The sequence below is a fragment of the Sinohyriopsis cumingii genome, unplaced genomic scaffold, assembly GCF_028554795.1.
Source record: "Sinohyriopsis cumingii isolate HCF-2022 unplaced genomic scaffold, ASM2855479v2 utg000646l, whole genome shotgun sequence".
NCBI lineage: Eukaryota > Metazoa > Mollusca > Bivalvia > Unionida > Unionidae > Sinohyriopsis > Sinohyriopsis cumingii.
Window position 1 is genome coordinate 588,905 of NW_028315921.1, and position 24,855 is coordinate 613,759.

Below are 24,855 nucleotides of genomic sequence, written 5' to 3' on the forward strand. Positions count from 1 at the left end.
TAAACAGACACATACGCATGTGCTTTGGTGCCGTTTTGGAATTTTGGAAACAACTCACCCCTTACCCTCCCAAACCTTAACTTGATCCCTTTTGCCTTGCTCGCAACCCTAAATGTTTCTGCTAATCGGCCGATTCGCGGCATTGATATTTGGCTACACTTCCCGCATGCATGTTAGCACTACTGGGACTTTATTTCAATGCCAAGAAATGTTGTTGTTTTTTTTTTCTCCTGTGGGAGATAAAATGTTCCACACGCACAGAAAGTACAACTCGATTATAAATATGCAGCCGGAACAGGTCAATACACAAACCTGTCACAAACATGCACAAAACGTCAGTCCATTCAAGACACAAACCACCAAAAAAAATCATGGAGACATCATTAGGCGTGTTTTCTTTCTGACGTGACGATATCACATTACAATATTGATGAATACGGTTTGTAGTCATAACTAAAAGTTCTACACATCAGATAAAATGTATATCGACGAAGATGGGATTCGAACCCACGCGGGGAGACCCCAATGGATTAGCAGTCCATCGCCTTAACCACTCGGCCACCTCGTCCGGTGTATTTTGATGAGTACACTATTTATGTAGGGAGTGATCTATAGCTACCTCGCCTAAACCACACACAACTTTTGTCTGATATTCACGATTCAATATATGTCTTTTTCAGACAGAAAAAAATTCTAACCATCGAACCATCCTAGCTCTAACTGATGTGCACATAAAGAACCTAGTGCATGATATTCTTTAAAAGAAGAAATATATATCTTCAGGTAAATTAAAACAATTCTTCTGGCTGGGAGAAAACTCAACATTACCCACCTACCCACCCAATAAACAGAAACAAATACATGGTCGGTCCCTTAGTGAGCAAGCATGTTCATATCAATGGATTGTTAGGCAAGGGAAAAAACTCGTACGAACATTCGTTGTAATTCATCTCTTCGGTAAGTATTACATCAGATAAGTGAATATCAGTTCCATTTTTTTTAAAGTTATAAAAATCAATGTTTTCTAACAGCAGAGCCGAGTGGCCGAGTGGTCTAAAGCGCTCTCCGTCACGGATCACTGCCATCTCACCTCTGTCTGCGTGGGTTCGAGTCTCGGGCTCGGCCAGTGTGGACATGTGAGAAAGCTTGCCGGTAGCTTCTCGTGGGTCGGTGGTTCTTTCCGGGGTTTTCCCGGGTTCTTCCTCCACCATTAATACTGGCCGCCATGTATAGCCTATCTTGTGTTGAAAAATGGCGTTAAACCCTATAACAACAACAATAACAACTAACAGCAGAGTGGCGCAGTGGAAGCGTGCTGGGCCCATAACCCAGAGGTCCGTGGATCGAAACCACGCTCTGCTAATCACTTTTATTTGGTTTTTGTTTTTTGTTTTTAATTTTAAATTCATAACATCAAATTATCATTTATCTTCAGGCACAAAAATATAAATAAAAGGCACATTCAGTAAATATGTATCTGATTTCATATATAAAATGTGGGTCAATGTAATTTACTTTTCACGCTTCAATGACGGCTTTTTTTGGTGCTAATTTGGACCTTCTACACCGTTCTAGCAATAATAAAATGTCAAATGTACATGCAGCTAAAGTGAAATAGAACAAAAGGTCAAGGTAACATTACTTTCACCCTTAAGCCATGTATTTTGTTGAGATCCTATATAGAAGTTGATACATGCATGTAAAATATTAAGTTCTTTTCTTTGGCACTGTATCAATTATTGTAGAGAATTTAAAGGTACAGAAAACAATTTGTCAAGGACATGATACAAGCAAAAGAAAAACAATGTGGCATGTAATGATATAGCATTGGAACGTTCGACAGTGATCAGGTGGACAAGCCTCCCCGTGTTTCCCACCCCACCGCCGGCATCACCCTTCCCCACCCCCAGACAAAAATGAGTGTTTGTCTCCCTGGCCCTCACTAGCTGCTAAATCCCACAGTCAGCTTGCGGTCTTCTTTGCGCTCCCTGTGAAAAATACATACTGAACCACCCCTGCGATCCCACCCAAAAGTGCCGAAAAGTTTTGACCTCTGACATGACATTGCCATATTAAAAATGGAATTTATTTTGTTTCAATTTTTCGTTAATCCATACAATATGTGCTCTTAAAAGGCAAATTTACACATTTCCAGTGATTACATGTTTCCAAACTTGATATCCTGCTCCGGAAGGAAACGGAGGCTGGTTCTCGAAAATTAAACTTTAGATGAGCCTGTAAAATAATTGTGGTGTATATGAATAGAGGTCATACAATTTGCTATCAATTTTGGGATATATAGTATTTCTTCAATTGGTCACGGTGGGGTTTGATTCTTTTGTGTCATTCTAAAGGTATACTTTCTATTATACAATTGTAAGTTTTCTGTATTTTTCGCTTTGATCTCAGGATTTGATTCACAAACAACGTCCTAAACACAAACAATTCCTGCCTTTATAAGTTATGTGAACATGAATATTTTACAACCACATGAATTATCAGAATTTAAAAAGAGAGGTTGTTCAAATACAGCCAGAAACATCGATATTCATGTTGACATTATATCAAATTTGTTCCCATGCACAAAAACATTTGTCTGTGAAACATATGGAGGACATTTAAGTGCTGCTTATTTAAGGACATGAAAAATAAGTCCCTTTCAACTTCATATTTAGAAAAGTAGATAAACAGTTATCAAGAGTATAATAATAATAATAATAATAATAATAATAATAATAATAAATTAAGAAGAATGGCACATTTGGTTGTGAAAGTCCCATCTGATATATGCTCCTTAGTAAAACGCAATCCTCCTTTCGGATTCGCCATTTATTCAATTGTTGCAGGAGGGGGTCAATCGTTTTTCTTTTGTCGAACCAAGGGAGGCAACTAATGGAACTAGAACGTTCATTATAAACAATTGATTAGGTAGTCAACTAATGCAGCTAAGAGGTTAGTGTTGTTGTTTCCATAAAATGTTTTACCGGGGTGTACTAGACTTTATGACTGCCTTAAATCCCAAACACGCCCATATATCATTGTCATAAATAAGATGTATCAATTATTTTCTACTACTCGATATCGGATTATTTTAAACAAGGAAATGTGTCTTTCTCAATGAAACAATATGTGACTTTGCATAATCCGATCGAGAGCTATCTGCAATGTGTTGTTCGATTCAAGCTACCCTGTGTATAATTACGGCAAATTGGACATTCAGTTATTTGTGAGACGCATTGACATCGAAAGACAAACTGACTGAAGAGAGTTTTGGAGTATGAATCTCTGGTCACAAGAAATCTACGTCAGCGCGGAATGAATAGATGTGATCATGTGACTAGCTTTAGAAATACGCCCTACCTATGCTTAGGACATAACAACTTTCACGATCCAATCAGTCAACGAAAAAACAAAATGTCTTTCTATGTAGTTGTGCCGAAAGTTTCAAATTTGTATGAGGTTACGTTGCCAAATAAAGAGTATAATCTAAAGTGGAATTGGCAGTGATAACTATGACTGTACTTCCCCATATTCTGACACTATTACTGTGTAAATACCTCGCCTACCTGCACACGTTTCCGACGAAGAGATAGGTATCAAGATAAGAGAATACGGAGTGGAATTCCTATCTCCCATTCAGGATAGATACTACCCTAGAAATCGTGTGACAGACGTGACGCATTTTTGTTTTGGATATTTAATTTTGATTGTTTGTTATTTTTTAAATATTTATTATTTGTTATTTCATGTTTTATTTCGTATTCTAGAGAAATTATTTGTTACATTTTACAATACTTGCTGGTTTTACATCTTTTCTAGTACTTAGGTTAAGAACATAGATTTGTAATATTATGTAAAATACAGTTTTCCAAAAGAGATAAAATCTTAGCCCTACAGTCGGAAGCATCAAACTGTAAGTGACCATTAGTTCGTTAAGTTATTGCATGATAATCAAGTAAAGGTGCGCTCTTTTTGTCTTGACCCGGGTCGCATGATGACAGATTGCACAGATTTCGTGTGCCACAAGTGTTGGAAACAGCGTCATGTTCCTAGGAAGTACAAAAGGCAAAGCTCTGACAATTGTGGAAATTTTCTTTATTTGTGTTCATGTGGGAAATATGACTTAAGAAATACAACTGCCTAAAGATGTTACATGCTAAATGATTAAATTGAAGAAATTAATTACCGAATTGCTAACGTTGCCACAAAGGAAGACAGATTGGGGATTCAAGTTGTAGAAGATGATGAACACGAGGTTGATGAAGTAATACAGGGTGCAGATGGTGAAGAAAGAGGTGATGAAACTGATCAAGAAAAAGCTTTTCACAGAGTCAACCATTCATACTGGTATCTCTTTTACGACAATTCGGGTTTGGTGACAGTTTTATTTAATGGATACAAATATTTTATATTGAAATTAGAAACAGTGTTAAATGCATTTAATGAAAGCCTTTTCAATTAAACATTCAGTCCTCAAAAGTCGCCCTATACTAACTATACTATATTTATTTGAAGCGGAACATTTAGGGCTCGCTATAATTATAAATTATTATGTCAATGTTGCTCTATTTCTATTGTCTAGCAGTACAAGTAAAGTCTTTCAACATGCCGATGGTACAACCATGACATTAGCAAAGAAAGAATCTATTAATCAATCATTTATTGTACTTGGTTTATATTGTAAAGGATCTGGTTCAAAAGGGAATAAAGAAAACAAACGGAACTTTTATTTAATTCATCAGGCAGTCTCTGTTGAATTCTGCAGACAGCTCCAATTTCAACATTGTGATCACGTTATCTTAATTTTGGGAACTAGTGCTGGAGCTCAGTTAGAATAACACTTTGTCTAAAATTAAAACTTATTACACAGAGGTGATACTAAATTGTATGACTTCTGTTCATGTATAGCACAAATGTTTTACTCGCTTTTAAGTAGCTTGATTTTCCGTAAACCAGCCGCTGTTTCCTTTTGGAGTAGGGTATTTTGTTTTGGAAACATTTACTCACTAGAAAAAATACATTTGCCACTCTAGTATCACCCTTAACGTTCAACTGGTATTATATATAGCATTACCGATAGAGAACAGCCTTATCAGAGAGAAGTTTTAATCGGAAAGAATGGTGTTAGATGCACACTGCATTTAACACTGTCTTTAATATCGGCTGAATAAAAATTTGACCAAATCCAAAATTTATGTGAATGAGACAAACTTTTGACTCTGTCAAAAACGTTGCTTTTATCAATTTTTAAGGTATATCCCTCGATGTTGTCCCTCTAGGTCATAGCAATGACATCTCCTACAGTGAATGTTGTATCAGCAATATCCCTTCAAACTATAGAGCATGTCTGAATTAGAGGCATAATTTTGGGTAATACCCATTTCAAACCATGAGCCATAACCCTTGTCAAAATAGTATCATCTACATTAAATAGTCTCATAGGTCGCCAATATTTCCAGCTTCTTTAGTCGCTCTTGGTGTTGTAAAAAATGATATTGTATCAAATCTCACTGTCCATGACGTAATTGATTCCTTGTTAACGATCTGAAGAAGAAAAAATCTCTAACAGGTTATCATATTCATAATTTAAAACGTTGTAAAATACAACTACTTTATCGATTTAACCAGACCAAAATATCTAATTTTAGACATTATATTTATAGCTGCATGTATTTTATCAACCCTTGTATGACCCTACTCAAATACGTATCATCAGCAGGTACGGATGAATTTACCAAGATTAAAACTGATTCTTTACAACTCTCATCATCTGTGCTCGATAATTACAAAATACAATAAAACTTATAAATGTATTTTAATATTTGATTTTCATTTGAAACAAGTGAGCCAAAGTCATCAATGGATTCATTAATAACATTTCGCTTTTGTTGATATTTTTCAGGATTTTTTTATAAAGTATTTGCTATTTGCGTCACTTTCAATCACCAAACTGGATTAAAATCTCGGTATAACACCTCAAAACAATCTTATTTCTTAGTCACTTCATTGTTGTTCGAGTTCTTCCTATGTATTGATATCAAATGAATCTTTAGCGGTAAATTTTACAGAAAATAGAATCATTTTGTCTTGACATCTATACAATTCTTGGAAACTTTCTTTCTTTCTCTTCGTACTGTATAGGAGCGAGAATTCTTACTTTTATATTTTGCATTATCCACTAAGTGAGTTGTTCACTAAAATATTTTACTCTTTCCCTCAATAATAATAGATTTCACTCTACATACCTATTCATCATTACAAACATTATCTAATTTAAGTAAGTGCCTAATTTCTTCGTTGCATGTAGTTATTTTAGGATCGATCTCATAATGATGTACATGCATAACAAAATATTTTGCATACCAATATATAATTTGGAGGAATTTAAGATATAATCCATCCTGCACTGCCATAGTTCGCATAGTACCATTCTCTCTTGATCTCCAAAGATCGTAAATATTGCTATCAACTGTAATTATGAAGCTCTCGAATAGCAATATCATCGATACGTATGTGTTTGTTATGCTGATCAATTGCAGCTATTGTAACCACCTACCAAGGTAGTGCTATAACTCGTATTGGTCTCCACAATTGTTGCACACGGTATTAGTGGATCAGATACTGTTTTATATGCAACGTGCACTCCATAAAGTCGGCATTTGGATATAACTTCTAGAAACCTAAGATCGTTGTGTTCACCGAAAAGTCGTCTGACTACAAACGAAACAAGTGAAAATGGTTCTTGGATTTTGAGAGTGCTCCAGAAACAGCAGTTATGTAGACATTTTGGTGTTAACGTGTCTAAGTATAGCAGATTATATACAAAACTTAAAGAGGTTAAAGATAAACTTGCAAGTACGTTATTGGTTTTATTAATATTGGAGTACACAGGTATGGAATTAGTCGGCTCACAAATTATATTTTCCATGAAACTACCGCGATTCCATGAACGTTGTATTATTGTGAAACTTAATTTAACCCTAGCCCTCAGAATATAAGTGAACTGGAGAGAGTCCATTGCTTGTGCGCTATACATCTGGAAGGTATTACGTTCACATGTTCATACTTTATGTACCTGTGTACCTTTTAGAAGAAGAAATAAGTAGAAATTAGAAAGAATATGAAGAGGAATATCTATACCCCGGTCAACATAGACACCAATCTGATAAAATCAGATCTCCGCTGTCCTACGTGAAGATGTGACGACGACCACTGAAGAATGACATTCAGGTGACCATTAAATTAGCCAATGGAAAGGCAACTTTCAAAAAATCTGAAAGTGAATCAAATCGTTCGATACACATTCATCCTTTTCACCCACGGTGCTCTTTCTCAAAACGCAAAGATATTAGACCTCATCTGACTGGTTGATAAAATTAGCAATTATGGTAATAGCATAGGTACCAGAATATGCCTTCTAAGCGATCGCTGTCAGATCTTCATTTGGTAACAGCGGAGATCTGATTTTAATCAGTTTGGTACACAGGTACTTAAAGTATGAACAGGTGAAAGGACAGCTACATAAACGAACATTTTCCCCGTCATTTCTTCTACACTTCTGATAACATCAGTTTCTTTGACCTTCTTAACATTAACCGCAATTGTAGATTGTTGTCCAAGACTATCCGAGTATACAAACGTACAGTCTCCTGTTACTTAAAATTTGACCATCGTTTTAATGGGTATTACACACACTTCTAGTAAACAGACACATACGCATGTGCTTTGGTGCCGTTTTGGAATTTTGGAAACAACTCACCCCTTACCCTCCCAAACCTTAACTTGATCCCTTTTGCCTTGCTCGCAACCCTAAATGTTTCTGCTAATCGGCCGATTCGCGGCATTGATATTTGGCTACACTTCCCGCATGCATGTTAGCACTACTGGGACTTTATTTCAATGCCAAGAAATGTTGTTGTTTTTTTTTTCTCCTGTGGGAGATAAAATGTTCCACACGCACAGAAAGTACAACTCGATTATAAATATGCAGCCGGAACAGGTCAATACACAAACCTGTCACAAACATGCACAAAACGTCAGTCCATTCAAGACACAAACCACCAAAAAAAATCATGGAGACATCATTAGGCGTGTTTTCTTTCTGACGTGACGATATCACATTACAATATTGATGAATACGGTTTGTAGTCATAACTAAAAGTTCTACACATCAGATAAAATGTATATCGACGAAGATGGGATTCGAACCCACGCGGGGAGACCCCAATGGATTAGCAGTCCATCGCCTTAACCACTCGGCCACCTCGTCCGGTGTATTTTGATGAGTACACTATTTATGTAGGGAGTGATCTATAGCTACCTGGCCTAAACCACACACAACTTTTGTCTGATATTCACGATTCAATATATGTCTTTTTCAGACAGAAAAAAATTCTAACCATCGAACCATCCTAGCTCTAACTGATGTGCACATAAAGAACCTAGTGCATGATATTCTTTAAAAGAAGAAATATATATCTTCAGGTAAATTAAAACAATTCTTCTGGCTGGGAGAAAACTCAACATTACCCACCTACCCACCCAATAAACAGAAACAAATACATGGTCGGTCCCTTAGTGAGCAAGCATGTTCATATCAATGGATTGTTAGGCAAGGGAAAAAACTCGTACGAACATTCGTTGTAATTCATCTCTTCGGTAAGTATTACATCAGATAAGTGAATATCAGTTCCATTTTTTTTAAAGTTATAAAAATCAATGTTTTCTAACAGCAGAGCCGAGTGGCCGAGTGGTCTAAAGCGCTCTCCGTCACGGATCACTGCCATCTCACCTCTGTCTGCGTGGGTTCGAGTCTCGGGCTCGGCCAGTGTGGACATGTGAGAAAGCTTGCCGGTAGCTTCTCGTGGGTCGGTGGTTCTTTCCGGGGTTTTCCCGGGTTCTTCCTCCACCATTAATACTGGCCGCCATGTATAGCCTATCTTGTGTTGAAAAATGGCGTTAAACCCTATAACAACAACAATAACAACTAACAGCAGAGTGGCGCAGTGGAAGCGTGCTGGGCCCATAACCCAGAGGTCCGTGGATCGAAACCACGCTCTGCTAATCACTTTTATTTGGTTTTTGTTTTTTGTTTTTAATTTTAAATTCATAACATCAAATTATCATTTATCTTCAGGCACAAAAATATAAATAAAAGGCACATTCAGTAAATATGTATCTGATTTCATATATAAAATGTGGGTCAATGTAATTTACTTTTCACGCTTCAATGACGGCTTTTTTTGGTGCTAATTTGGACCTTCTACACCGTTCTAGCAATAATAAAATGTCAAATGTACATGCAGCTAAAGTGAAATAGAACAAAAGGTCAAGGTAACATTACTTTCACCCTTAAGCCATGTATTTTGTTGAGATCCTATATAGAAGTTGATACATGCATGTAAAATATTAAGTTCTTTTCTTTGGCACTGTATCAATTATTGTAGAGAATTTAAAGGTACAGAAAACAATTTGTCAAGGACATGATACAAGCAAAAGAAAAACAATGTGGCATGTAATGATATAGCATTGGAACGTTCGACAGTGATCAGGTGGACAAGCCTCCCCGTGTTTCCCACCCCACCGCCGGCATCACCCTTCCCCACCCCCAGACAAAAATGAGTGTTTGTCTCCCTGGCCCTCACTAGCTGCTAAATCCCACAGTCAGCTTGCGGTCTTCTTTGCGCTCCCTGTGAAAAATACATACTGAACCACCCCTGCGATCCCACCCAAAAGTGCCGAAAAGTTTTGACCTCTGACATGACATTGCCATATTAAAAATGGAATTTATTTTGTTTCAATTTTTCGTTAATCCATACAATATGTGCTCTTAAAAGGCAAATTTACACATTTCCAGTGATTACATGTTTCCAAACTTGATATCCTGCTCCGGAAGGAAACGGAGGCTGGTTCTCGAAAATTAAACTTTAGATGAGCCTGTAAAATAATTGTGGTGTATATGAATAGAGGTCATACAATTTGCTATCAATTTTGGGATATATAGTATTTCTTCAATTGGTCACGGTGGGGTTTGATTCTTTTGTGTCATTCTAAAGGTATACTTTCTATTATACAATTGTAAGTTTTCTGTATTTTTCGCTTTGATCTCAGGATTTGATTCACAAACAACGTCCTAAACACAAACAATTCCTGCCTTTATAAGTTATGTGAACATGAATATTTTACAACCACATGAATTATCAGAATTTAAAAAGAGAGGTTGTTCAAATACAGCCAGAAACATCGATATTCATGTTGACATTATATCAAATTTGTTCCCATGCACAAAAACATTTGTCTGTGAAACATATGGAGGACATTTAAGTGCTGCTTATTTAAGGACATGAAAAATAAGTCCCTTTCAACTTCATATTTAGAAAAGTAGATAAACAGTTATCAAGAGTATAATAATAATAATAATAATAATAATAATAATAATAATAAATTAAGAAGAATGGCACATTTGGTTGTGAAAGTCCCATCTGATATATGCTCCTTAGTAAAACGCAATCCTCCTTTCGGATTCGCCATTTATTCAATTGTTGCAGGAGGGGGTCAATCGTTTTTCTTTTGTCGAACCAAGGGAGGCAACTAATGGAACTAGAACGTTCATTATAAACAATTGATTAGGTAGTCAACTAATGCAGCTAAGAGGTTAGTGTTGTTGTTTCCATAAAATGTTTTACCGGGGTGTACTAGACTTTATGACTGCCTTAAATCCCAAACACGCCCATATATCATTGTCATAAATAAGATGTATCAATTATTTTCTACTACTCGATATCGGATTATTTTAAACAAGGAAATGTGTCTTTCTCAATGAAACAATATGTGACTTTGCATAATCCGATCGAGAGCTATCTGCAATGTGTTGTTCGATTCAAGCTACCCTGTGTATAATTACGGCAAATTGGACATTCAGTTATTTGTGAGACGCATTGACATCGAAAGACAAACTGACTGAAGAGAGTTTTGGAGTATGAATCTCTGGTCACAAGAAATCTACGTCAGCGCGGAATGAATAGATGTGATCATGTGACTAGCTTTAGAAATACGCCCTACCTATGCTTAGGACATAACAACTTTCACGATCCAATCAGTCAACGAAAAAACAAAATGTCTTTCTATGTAGTTGTGCCGAAAGTTTCAAATTTGTATGAGGTTACGTTGCCAAATAAAGAGTATAATCTAAAGTGGAATTGGCAGTGATAACTATGACTGTACTTCCCCATATTCTGACACTATTACTGTGTAAATACCTCGCCTACCTGCACACGTTTCCGACGAAGAGATAGGTATCAAGATAAGAGAATACGGAGTGGAATTCCTATCTCCCATTCAGGATAGATACTACCCTAGAAATCGTGTGACAGACGTGACGCATTTTTGTTTTGGATATTTAATTTTGATTGTTTGTTATTTTTTAAATATTTATTATTTGTTATTTCATGTTTTATTTCGTATTCTAGAGAAATTATTTGTTACATTTTACAATACTTGCTGGTTTTACATCTTTTCTAGTACTTAGGTTAAGAACATAGATTTGTAATATTATGTAAAATACAGTTTTCCAAAAGAGATAAAATCTTAGCCCTACAGTCGGAAGCATCAAACTGTAAGTGACCATTAGTTCGTTAAGTTATTGCATGATAATCAAGTAAAGGTGCGCTCTTTTTGTCTTGACCCGGGTCGCATGATGACAGATTGCACAGATTTCGTGTGCCACAAGTGTTGGAAACAGCGTCATGTTCCTAGGAAGTACAAAAGGCAAAGCTCTGACAATTGTGGAAATTTTCTTTATTTGTGTTCATGTGGGAAATATGACTTAAGAAATACAACTGCCTAAAGATGTTACATGCTAAATGATTAAATTGAAGAAATTAATTACCGAATTGCTAACGTTGCCACAAAGGAAGACAGATTGGGGATTCAAGTTGTAGAAGATGATGAACACGAGGTTGATGAAGTAATACAGGGTGCAGATGGTGAAGAAAGAGGTGATGAAACTGATCAAGAAAAAGCTTTTCACAGAGTCAACCATTCATACTGGTATCTCTTTTACGACAATTCGGGTTTGGTGACAGTTTTATTTAATGGATACAAATATTTTATATTGAAATTAGAAACAGTGTTAAATGCATTTAATGAAAGCCTTTTCAATTAAACATTCAGTCCTCAAAAGTCGCCCTATACTAACTATACTATATTTATTTGAAGCGGAACATTTAGGGCTCGCTATAATTATAAATTATTATGTCAATGTTGCTCTATTTCTATTGTCTAGCAGTACAAGTAAAGTCTTTCAACATGCCGATGGTACAACCATGACATTAGCAAAGAAAGAATCTATTAATCAATCATTTATTGTACTTGGTTTATATTGTAAAGGATCTGGTTCAAAAGGGAATAAAGAAAACAAACGGAACTTTTATTTAATTCATCAGGCAGTCTCTGTTGAATTCTGCAGACAGCTCCAATTTCAACATTGTGATCACGTTATCTTAATTTTGGGAACTAGTGCTGGAGCTCAGTTAGAATAACACTTTGTCTAAAATTAAAACTTATTACACAGAGGTGATACTAAATTGTATGACTTCTGTTCATGTATAGCACAAATGTTTTACTCGCTTTTAAGTAGCTTGATTTTCCGTAAACCAGCCGCTGTTTCCTTTTGGAGTAGGGTATTTTGTTTTGGAAACATTTACTCACTAGAAAAAATACATTTGCCACTCTAGTATCACCCTTAACGTTCAACTGGTATTATATATAGCATTACCGATAGAGAACAGCCTTATCAGAGAGAAGTTTTAATCGGAAAGAATGGTGTTAGATGCACACTGCATTTAACACTGTCTTTAATATCGGCTGAATAAAAATTTGACCAAATCCAAAATTTATGTGAATGAGACAAACTTTTGACTCTGTCAAAAACGTTGCTTTTATCAATTTTTAAGGTATATCCCTCGATGTTGTCCCTCTAGGTCATAGCAATGACATCTCCTACAGTGAATGTTGTATCAGCAATATCCCTTCAAACTATAGAGCATGTCTGAATTAGAGGCATAATTTTGGGTAATACCCATTTCAAACCATGAGCCATAACCCTCGTCAAAATAGTATCATCTACATTAAATAGTCTCATAGGTCGCCAATATTTCCAGCTTCTTTAGTCGCTCTTGGTGTTGTAAAAAATGATATTGTATCAAATCTCACTGTCCATGACGTAATTGATTCCTTGTTAACGATCTGAAGAAGAAAAAATCTCTAACAGGTTATCATATTCATAATTTAAAACGTTGTAAAATACAACTACTTTATCGATTTAACCAGACCAAAATATCTAATTTTAGACATTATATTTATAGCTGCATGTATTTTATCAACCCTTGTATGACCCTACTCAAATACGTATCATCAGCAGGTACGGATGAATTTACCAAGATTAAAACTGATTCTTTACAACTCTCATCATCTGTGCTCGATAATTACAAAATACAATAAAACTTATAAATGTATTTTAATATTTGATTTTCATTTGAAACAAGTGAGCCAAAGTCATCAATGGATTCATTAATAACATTTCGCTTTTGTTGATATTTTTCAGGATTTTTTTATAAAGTATTTGCTATTTGCGTCACTTTCAATCACCAAACTGGATTAAAATCTCGGTATAACACCTCAAAACAATCTTATTTCTTAGTCACTTCATTGTTGTTCGAGTTCTTCCTATGTATTGATATCAAATGAATCTTTAGCGGTAAATTTTACAGAAAATAGAATCATTTTGTCTTGACATCTATACAATTCTTGGAAACTTTCTTTCTTTCTCTTCGTACTGTATAGGAGCGAGAATTCTTACTTTTATATTTTGCATTATCCACTAAGTGAGTTGTTCACTAAAATATTTTACTCTTTCCCTCAATAATAATAGATTTCACTCTACATACCTATTCATCATTACAAACATTATCTAATTTAAGTAAGTGCCTAATTTCTTCGTTGCATGTAGTTATTTTAGGATCGATCTCATAATGATGTACATGCATAACAAAATATTTTGCATACCAATATATAATTTGGAGGAATTTAAGATATAATCCATCCTGCACTGCCATAGTTCGCATAGTACCATTCTCTCTTGATCTCCAAAGATCGTAAATATTGCTATCAACTGTAATTATGAAGCTCTCGAATAGCAATATCATCGATACGTATGTGTTTGTTATGCTGATCAATTGCAGCTATTGTAACCACCTACCAAGGTAGTGCTATAACTCGTATTGGTCTCCACAATTGTTGCACACGGTATTAGTGGATCAGATACTGTTTTATATGCAACGTGCACTCCATAAAGTCGGCCTTTGGATATAACTTCTAGAAACCTAAGATCGTTGTGTTCACCGAAAAGTCGTCTGACTACAAACGAAACAAGTGAAAATGGTTCTTGGATTTTGAGAGTGCTCCAGAAACAGCAGTTATGTAGACATTTTGGTGTTAACGTGTCTAAGTATAGCAGATTATATACAAAACTTAAAGAGGTTAAAGATAAACTTGCAAGTACGTTATTGGTTTTATTAATATTGGAGTACACAGGTATGGAATTAGTCGGCTCACAAATTATATTTTCCATGAAACTACCGCGATTCCATGAACGTTGTATTATTGTGAAACTTAATTTAACCCTAGCCCTCAGAATATAAGTGAACTGGAGAGAGTCCATTGCTTGTGCGCTATACATCTGGAAGGTATTACGTTCACATGTTCATACTTTATGTACCTGTGTACCTTTTAGAAGAAGAAATAAGTAGAAATTAGAAAGAATATGAAGAGGAATATCTATACCCCGGTCAACATAGACACCAATCTGATAAAATCAGATCTCCGCTGTCCTACGTGAAGATGTGACGACGACCACTGAAGAATGACATTCAGGTGACCATTAAATTAGCCAATGGAAATGCAACTTTCAAAAAATCTGAAAGTGAATCAAATCGTTCGATACACATTCATCCTTTTCACCCACGGTGCTCTTTCTCAAAACGCAAAGATATTAGACCTCATCTGACTGGTTGATAAAATTAGCAATTATGGTAATAGCATAGGTACCAGAATATGCCTTCTAAGCGATCGCTGTCAGATCTTCATTTGGTAACAGCGGAGATCTGATTTTAATCAGTTTGGTACACAGGTACTTAAAGTATGAACAGGTGAAAGGACAGCTACATAAACGAACATTTTCCCCGTCATTTCTTCTACACTTCTGATAACATCAGTTTCTTTGACCTTCTTAACATTAACCGCAATTGTAGATTGTTGTCCAAGACTATCCGAGTATACAAACGTACAGTCTCCTGTTACTTAAAATTTGACCATCGTTTTAATGGGTATTACACACACTTCTAGTAAACAGACACATACGCATGTGCTTTGGTGCCGTTTTGGAATTTTGGAAACAACTCACCCCTTACCCTCCCAAACCTTAACTTGATCCCTTTTGCCTTGCTCGCAACCCTAAATGTTTCTGCTAATCGGCCGATTCGCGGCATTGATATTTGGCTACACTTCCCGCATGCATGTTAGCACTACTGGGACTTTATTTCAATGCCAAGAAATGTTGTTGTTTTTTTTTTCTCCTGTGGGAGATAAAATGTTCCACACGCACAGAAAGTACAACTCGATTATAAATATGCAGCCGGAACAGGTCAATACACAAACCTGTCACAAACATGCACAAAACGTCAGTCCATTCAAGACACAAACCACCAAAAAAAATCATGGAGACATCATTAGGCGTGTTTTCTTTCTGACGTGACGATATCACATTACAATATTGATGAATACGGTTTGTAGTCATAACTAAAAGTTCTACACATCAGATAAAATGTATATCGACGAAGATGGGATTCGAACCCACGCGGGGAGACCCCAATGGATTAGCAGTCCATCGCCTTAACCACTCGGCCACCTCGTCCGGTGTATTTTGATGAGTACACTATTTATGTAGGGAGTGATCTATAGCTACCTGGCCTAAACCACACACAACTTTTGTCTGATATTCACGATTCAATATATGTCTTTTTCAGACAGAAAAAAATTCTAACCATCGAACCATCCTAGCTCTAACTGATGTGCACATAAAGAACCTAGTGCATGATATTCTTTAAAAGAAGAAATATATATCTTCAGGTAAATTAAAACAATTCTTCTGGCTGGGAGAAAACTCAACATTACCCACCTACCCACCCAATAAACAGAAACAAATACATGGTCGGTCCCTTAGTGAGCAAGCATGTTCATATCAATGGATTGTTAGGCAAGGGAAAAAACTCGTACGAACATTCGTTGTAATTCATCTCTTCGGTAAGTATTACATCAGATAAGTGAATATCAGTTCCATTTTTTTTAAAGTTATAAAAATCAATGTTTTCTAACAGCAGAGCCGAGTGGCCGAGTGGTCTAAAGCGCTCTCCGTCACGGATCACTGCCATCTCACCTCTGTCTGCGTGGGTTCGAGTCTCGGGCTCGGCCAGTGTGGACATGTGAGAAAGCTTGCCGGTAGCTTCTCGTGGGTCGGTGGTTCTTTCCGGGGTTTTCCCGGGTTCTTCCTCCACCATTAATACTGGCCGCCATGTATAGCCTATCTTGTGTTGAAAAATGGCGTTAAACCCTATAACAACAACAATAACAACTAACAGCAGAGTGGCGCAGTGGAAGCGTGCTGGGCCCATAACCCAGAGGTCCGTGGATCGAAACCACGCTCTGCTAATCACTTTTATTTGGTTTTTGTTTTTTGTTTTTAATTTTAAATTCATAACATCAAATTATCATTTATCTTCAGGCACAAAAATATAAATAAAAGGCACATTCAGTAAATATGTATCTGATTTCATATATAAAATGTGGGTCAATGTAATTTACTTTTCACGCTTCAATGACGGCTTTTTTTGGTGCTAATTTGGACCTTCTACACCGTTCTAGCAATAATAAAATGTCAAATGTACATGCAGCTAAAGTGAAATAGAACAAAAGGTCAAGGTAACATTACTTTCACCCTTAAGCCATGTATTTTGTTGAGATCCTATATAGAAGTTGATACATGCATGTAAAATATTAAGTTCTTTTCTTTGGCACTGTATCAATTATTGTAGAGAATTTAAAGGTACAGAAAACAATTTGTCAAGGACATGATACAAGCAAAAGAAAAACAATGTGGCATGTAATGATATAGCATTGGAACGTTCGACAGTGATCAGGTGGACAAGCCTCCCCGTGTTTCCCACCCCACCGCCGGCATCACCCTTCCCCACCCCCAGACAAAAATGAGTGTTTGTCTCCCTGGCCCTCACTAGCTGCTAAATCCCACAGTCAGCTTGCGGTCTTCTTTGCGCTCCCTGTGAAAAATACATACTGAACCACCCCTGCGATCCCACCCAAAAGTGCCGAAAAGTTTTGACCTCTGACATGACATTGCCATATTAAAAATGGAATTTATTTTGTTTCAATTTTTCGTTAATCCATACAATATGTGCTCTTAAAAGGCAAATTTACACATTTCCAGTGATTACATGTTTCCAAACTTGATATCCTGCTCCGGAAGGAAACGGAGGCTGGTTCTCGAAAATTAAACTTTAGATGAGCCTGTAAAATAATTGTGGTGTATATGAATAGAGGTCATACAATTTGCTATCAATTTTGGGATATATAGTATTTCTTCAATTGGTCACGGTGGGGTTTGATTCTTTTGTGTCATTCTAAAGGTATACTTTCTATTATACAATTGTAAGTTTTCTGTATTTTTCGCTTTGATCTCAGGATTTGATTCACAAACAACGTCCTAAACACAAACAATTCCTGCCTTTATAAGTTATGTGAACATGAATATTTTACAACCACATGAATTATCAGAATTTAAAAAGAGAGGTTGTTCAAATACAGCCAGAAACATCGATATTCATGTTGACATTATATCAAATTTGTTCCCATGCACAAAAACATTTGTCTGTGAAACATATGGAGGACATTTAAGTGCTGCTTATTTAAGGACATGAAAAATAAGTCCCTTTCAACTTCATATTTAGAAAAGTAGATAAACAGTTATCAAGAGTATAATAATAATAATAATAATAATAATAATAATAATAATAATAAATTAAGAAGAATGGCACATTTGGTTGTGAAAGTCCCATCTGATATATGCTCCTTAGTAAAACGCAATCCTCCTTTCGGATTCGCCATTTATTCAATTGTTGCAGGAGGGGGTCAATCGTTTTTCTTTTGTCGAACCAAGGGAGGCAACTAATGGAACTAGAACGTTCATTATAAACAATTGATTAGGTAGTCAACTAATGCAGCTAAGAGGTTAGTGTTGTTGTTTCCATAAAATGTTTTACCGGGGTGTACTAGACTTTATGACTGCCTTAAATCCCAAACACGCCCATATATCATTGTCATAAATAAGATGTATCAATTATTTTCTACTACTCGATATCGGATTATTTTAAACAAGGAAATGTGTCTTTCTCAATGAAACAATATGTGACTTTGCATAATCCGATCGAGAGCTATCTGCAATGTGTTGTTCGATTCAAGCTACCCTGTGTATAATTACGGCAAATTGGACATTCAGTTATTTGTGAGACGCATTGACATCGAAAGACAAACTGACTGAAGAGAGTTTTGGAGTATGAATCTCTGGTCACAAGAAATCTACGTCAGCGCGGAATGAATAGATGTGATCATGTGACTAGCTTTAGAAATACGCCCTACCTATGCTTAGGACATAACAACTTTCACGATCCAATCAGTCAACGAAAAAACAAAATGTCTTTCTATGTAGTTGTGCCGAAAGTTTCAAATTTGTATGAGGTTACGTTGCCAAATAAAGAGTATAATCTAAAGTGGAATTGGCAGTGATAACTATGACTGTACTTCCCCATATTCTGACACTATTACTGTGTAAATACCTCGCCTACCTGCACACGTTTCCGACGAAGAGATAGGTATCAAGATAAGAGAATACGGAGTGGAATTCCTATCTCCCATTCAGGATAGATACTACCCTAGAAATCGTGTGACAGACGTGACGCATTTTTGTTTTGGATATTTAATTTTGATTGTTTGTTATTTTTTAAATATTTATTATTTGTTATTTCATGTTTTATTTCGTATTCTAGAGAAATTATTTGTTACATTTTACAATACTTGCTGGTTTTACATCTTTTCTAGTACTTAGGTTAAGAACATAGATTTGTAATATTATGTAAAATACAGTTTTCCAAAAGAGATAAAATCTTAGCCCTACAGTCGGAAGCATCAAACTGTAAGTGACCATTAGTTCGTTAAGTTATTGCATGATAATCAAGTAAAGGTGCGCTCTTTTTGTCTTGACCCGGGTCGCATGATGACAGATTGCACAGATTTCGTGTGCCACAAGTGTTGGAAACAGCGTCATGTTCCTAGGAAGTACAAAAGGCAAAGCTCTGACAATTGTGGAAATTTTCTTTATTTGTGTTCATGTGGGAAATATGACTTAAGAAATACAACTGCCTAAAGATGTTACATGCTAAATGATTAAATTGAAGAAATTAATTACCGAATTGCTAACGTTGCCACAAAGGAAGACAGATTGGGGATTCAAGTTGTAGAAGATGATGAACACGAGGTTGATGAAGTAATACAGGGTGCAGATGGTGAAGAAAGAGGTGATGAAACTGATCAAGAAAAAGCTTTTCACAGAGTCAACCATTCATACTGGTATCTCTTTTACGACAATTCGGGTTTGGTGACAGTTTTATTTAATGGATACAAATATTTTATATTGAAATTAGAAACAGTGTTAAATGCATTTAATGAAAGCCTTTTCAATTAAACATTCAGTCCTCAAAAGTCGCCCTATACTAACTATACTATATTTATTTGAAGCGGAACATTTAGGGCTCGCTATAATTATAAATTATTATGTCAATGTTGCTCTATTTCTATTGTCTAGCAGTACAAGTAAAGTCTTTCAACATGCCGATGGTACAACCATGACATTAGCAAAGAAAGAATCTATTAATCAATCATTTATTGTACTTGGTTTATATTGTAAAGGATCTGGTTCAAAAGGGAATAAAGAAAACAAACGGAACTTTTATTTAATTCATCAGGCAGTCTCTGTTGAATTCTGCAGACAGCTCCAATTTCAACATTGTGATCACGTTATCTTAATTTTGGGAACTAGTGCTGGAGCTCAGTTAGAATAACACTTTGTCTAAAATTAAAACTTATTACACAGAGGTGATACTAAATTGTATGACTTCTGTTCATGTATAGCACAAATGTTTTACTCGCTTTTAAGTAGCTTGATTTTCCGTAAACCAGCCGCTGTTTCCTTTTGGAGTAGGGTATTTTGTTTTGGAAACATTTACTCACTAGAAAAAATACATTTGCCACTCTAGTATCACCCTTAACGTTCAACTGGTATTATATATAGCATTACCGATAGAGAACAGCCTTATCAGAGAGAAGTTTTAATCGGAAAGAATGGTGTTAGATGCACACTGCATTTAACACTGTCTTTAATATCGGCTGAATAAAAATTTGACCAAATCCAAAATTTATGTGAATGAGACAAACTTTTGACTCTGTCAAAAACGTTGCTTTTATCAATTTTTAAGGTATATCCCTCGATGTTGTCCCTCTAGGTCATAGCAATGACATCTCCTACAGTGAATGTTGTATCAGCAATATCCCTTCAAACTATAGAGCATGTCTGAATTAGAGGCATAATTTTGGGTAATACCCATTTCAAACCATGAGCCATAACCCTTGTCAAAATAGTATCATCTACATTAAATAGTCTCATAGGTCGCCAATATTTCCAGCTTCTTTAGTCGCTCTTGGTGTTGTAAAAAATGATATTGTATCAAATCTCACTGTCCATGACGTAATTGATTCCTTGTTAACGATCTGAAGAAGAAAAAATCTCTAACAGGTTATCATATTCATAATTTAAAACGTTGTAAAATACAACTACTTTATCGATTTAACCAGACCAAAATATCTAATTTTAGACATTATATTTATAGCTGCATGTATTTTATACCCCCTTGTCTGACCCTACTCAAATACGTATCATCAGCAGGTACGGATGAATTTACCAAGATTAAAACTGATTCTTTACAACTCTCATCATCTGTGCTCGATAATTACAAAATACAATAAAACTTATAAATGTATTTTAATATTTGATTTTCATTTGAAACAAGTGAGCCAAAGTCATCAATGGATTCATTAATAACATTTCGCTTTTGTTGATATTTTTCAGGATTTTTTTATAAAGTATTTGCTATTTGCGTCACTTTCAATCACCAAACTGGATTAAAATCTCGGTATAACACCTCAAAACAATCTTATTTCTTAGTCACTTCATTGTTGTTCGAGTTCTTCCTATGTATTGATATCAAATGAATCTTTAGCGGTAAATTTTACAGAAAATAGAATCATTTTGTCTTGACATCTATACAATTCTTGGAAACTTTCTTTCTTTCTCTTCGTACTGTATAGGAGCGAGAATTCTTACTTTTATATTTTGCATTATCCACTAAGTGAGTTGTTCACTAAAATATTTTACTCTTTCCCTCAATAATAATAGATTTCACTCTACATACCTATTCATCATTACAAACATTATCTAATTTAAGTAAGTGCCTAATTTCTTCGTTGCATGTAGTTATTTTAGGATCGATCTCATAATGATGTACATGCATAACAAAATATTTTGCATACCAATATATAATTTGGAGGAATTTAAGATATAATCCATCCTGCACTGCCATAGTTCGCATAGTACCATTCTCTCTTGATCTCCAAAGATCGTAAATATTGCTATCAACTGTAATTATGAAGCTCTCGAATAGCAATATCATCGATACGTATGTGTTTGTTATGCTGATCAATTGCAGCTATTGTAACCACCTACCAAGGTAGTGCTATAACTCGTATTGGTCTCCACAATTGTTGCACACGGTATTAGTGGATCAGATACTGTTTTATATGCAACGTGCACTCCATAAAGTCGGCATTTGGATATAACTTCTAGAAACCTAAGATCGTTGTGTTCACCGAAAAGTCGTCTGACTACAAACGAAACAAGTGAAAATGGTTCTTGGATTTTGAGAGTGCTCCAGAAACAGCAGTTATGTAGACATTTTGGTGTTAACGTGTCTAAGTATAGCAGATTATATACAAAACTTAAAGAGGTTAAAGATAAACTTGCAAGTACGTTATTGGTTTTATTAATATTGGAGTACACAGGTATGGAATTAGTCGGCTCACAAATTATATTTTCCATGAAACTACCGCGATTCCATGAACGTTGTATTATTGTGAAACTTAATTTAACCCTAGCCCTCAGAATATAAGTGAACTGGAGAGAGTCCATTGCTTGTGCGCTATACATCTGGAAGGTATTACGTTCACATGTTCATACTTTATGTACCTGTGTACCTTTTAGAAGAAGAAATAAGTAGAAATTAGAAAGAATATGAAGAGGAATATCTATACCCCGGTCAACATAGACACCAATCTGATAAAATCAGATCTCCGCTGTCCTACGTGAAGATGTGACGACGACCACTGAAGAATGACATTCAGGTGACCATTAAATTAGCCAATGGAAATGCAACTTTCAAAAAATCTGAAAGTGAATCAAATCGTTCGATACACATTCATCCTTTTCACCCACGGTGCTCTTTCTCAAAACGCAAAGATATTAGACCTCATCTGACTGGTTGATAAAATTAGCAATTATGGTAATAGCATAGGTACCAGAATATGCCTTCTAAGCGATCGCTGTCAGATCTTCATTTGGTAACAGCGGAGATCTGATTTTAATCAGTTTGGTACACAGGTACTTAAAGTATGAACAGGTGAAAGGACAGCTACATAAACGAACATTTTCCCCGTCATTTCTTCTACACTTCTGATAACATCAGTTTCTTTGACCTTCTTAACATTAACCGCAATTGTAGATTGTTGTCCAAGACTATCCGAGTATACAAACGTACAGTCTCCTGTTACTTAAAATTTGACCATCGTTTTAATGGGTATTACACACACTTCTAGTAAACAGACACATACGCATGTGCTTTGGTGCCGTTTTGGAATTTTGGAAACAACTCACCCCTTACCCTCCCAAACCTTAACTTGATCCCTTTTGCCTTGCTCGCAACCCTAAATGTTTCTGCTAATCGGCCGATTCGCGGCATTGATATTTGGCTACACTTCCCGCATGCATGTTAGCACTACTGGGACTTTATTTCAATGCCAAGAAATGTTGTTGTTTTTTTTTTCTCCTGTGGGAGATAAAATGTTCCACACGCACAGAAAGTACAACTCGATTATAAATATGCAGCCGGAACAGGTCAATACACAAACCTGTCACAAACATGCACAAAACGTCAGTCCATTCAAGACACAAACCACCAAAAAAAATCATGGAGACATCATTAGGCGTGTTTTCTTTCTGACGTGACGATATCACATTACAATATTGATGAATACGGTTTGTAGTCATAACTAAAAGTTCTACACATCAGATAAAATGTATATCGACGAAGATGGGATTCGAACCCACGCGGGGAGACCCCAATGGATTAGCAGTCCATCGCCTTAACCACTCGGCCACCTCGTCCGGTGTATTTTGATGAGTACACTATTTATGTAGGGAGTGATCTATAGCTACCTGGCCTAAACCACACACAACTTTTGTCTGATATTCACGATTCAATATATGTCTTTTTCAGACAGAAAAAAATTCTAACCATCGAACCATCCTAGCTCTAACTGATGTGCACATAAAGAACCTAGTGCATGATATTCTTTAAAAGAAGAAATATATATCTTCAGGTAAATTAAAACAATTCTTCTGGCTGGGAGAAAACTCAACATTACCCACCTACCCACCCAATAAACAGAAACAAATACATGGTCGGTCCCTTAGTGAGCAAGCATGTTCATATCAATGGATTGTTAGGCAAGGGAAAAAACTCGTACGAACATTCGTTGTAATTCATCTCTTCGGTAAGTATTACATCAGATAAGTGAATATCAGTTCCATTTTTTTTAAAGTTATAAAAATCAATGTTTTCTAACAGCAGAGCCGAGTGGCCGAGTGGTCTAAAGCGCTCTCCGTCACGGATCACTGCCATCTCACCTCTGTCTGCGTGGGTTCGAGTCTCGGGCTCGGCCAGTGTGGACATGTGAGAAAGCTTGCCGGTAGCTTCTCGTGGGTCGGTGGTTCTTTCCGGGGTTTTCCCGGGTTCTTCCTCCACCATTAATACTGGCCGCCATGTATAGCCTATCTTGTGTTGAAAAATGGCGTTAAACCCTATAACAACAACAATAACAACTAACAGCAGAGTGGCGCAGTGGAAGCGTGCTGGGCCCATAACCCAGAGGTCCGTGGATCGAAACCACGCTCTGCTAATCACTTTTATTTGGTTTTTGTTTTTTGTTTTTAATTTTAAATTCATAACATCAAATTATCATTTATCTTCAGGCACAAAAATATAAATAAAAGGCACATTCAGTAAATATGTATCTGATTTCATATATAAAATGTGGGTCAATGTAATTTACTTTTCACGCTTCAATGACGGCTTTTTTTGGTGCTAATTTGGACCTTCTACACCGTTCTAGCAATAATAAAATGTCAAATGTACATGCAGCTAAAGTGAAATAGAACAAAAGGTCAAGGTAACATTACTTTCACCCTTAAGCCATGTATTTTGTTGAGATCCTATATAGAAGTTGATACATGCATGTAAAATATTAAGTTCTTTTCTTTGGCACTGTATCAATTATTGTAGAGAA

At 36.0% G+C, this 24,855-nt stretch overlaps 4 non-coding genes across 4 annotated transcripts; all 4 read right to left on the minus strand.

Annotated features, from left to right (window-relative positions):
• Positions 1-486: 486 nt before the first annotated feature.
• Positions 487-568, minus strand: Trnas-gcu (transfer RNA serine (anticodon GCU)). Its single transcript has one exon. It is a non-coding gene; the product is annotated as a tRNA-Ser (tRNA).
• A 7,619-nt stretch (positions 569-8,187) lies between these two features.
• Trnas-gcu (transfer RNA serine (anticodon GCU)) lies at positions 8,188-8,269 on the minus strand. Its single transcript has one exon. It is a non-coding gene; the product is annotated as a tRNA-Ser (tRNA).
• A 7,619-nt stretch (positions 8,270-15,888) lies between these two features.
• On the minus strand, positions 15,889-15,970 carry Trnas-gcu (transfer RNA serine (anticodon GCU)). Its single transcript has one exon. It is a non-coding gene; the product is annotated as a tRNA-Ser (tRNA).
• Positions 15,971-23,592: 7,622 nt separating this feature from the next.
• On the minus strand, positions 23,593-23,674 carry Trnas-gcu (transfer RNA serine (anticodon GCU)). The gene has a single exon. It is a non-coding gene; the product is annotated as a tRNA-Ser (tRNA).
• Between the last annotated feature and the right edge of the window lie 1,181 nt (positions 23,675-24,855).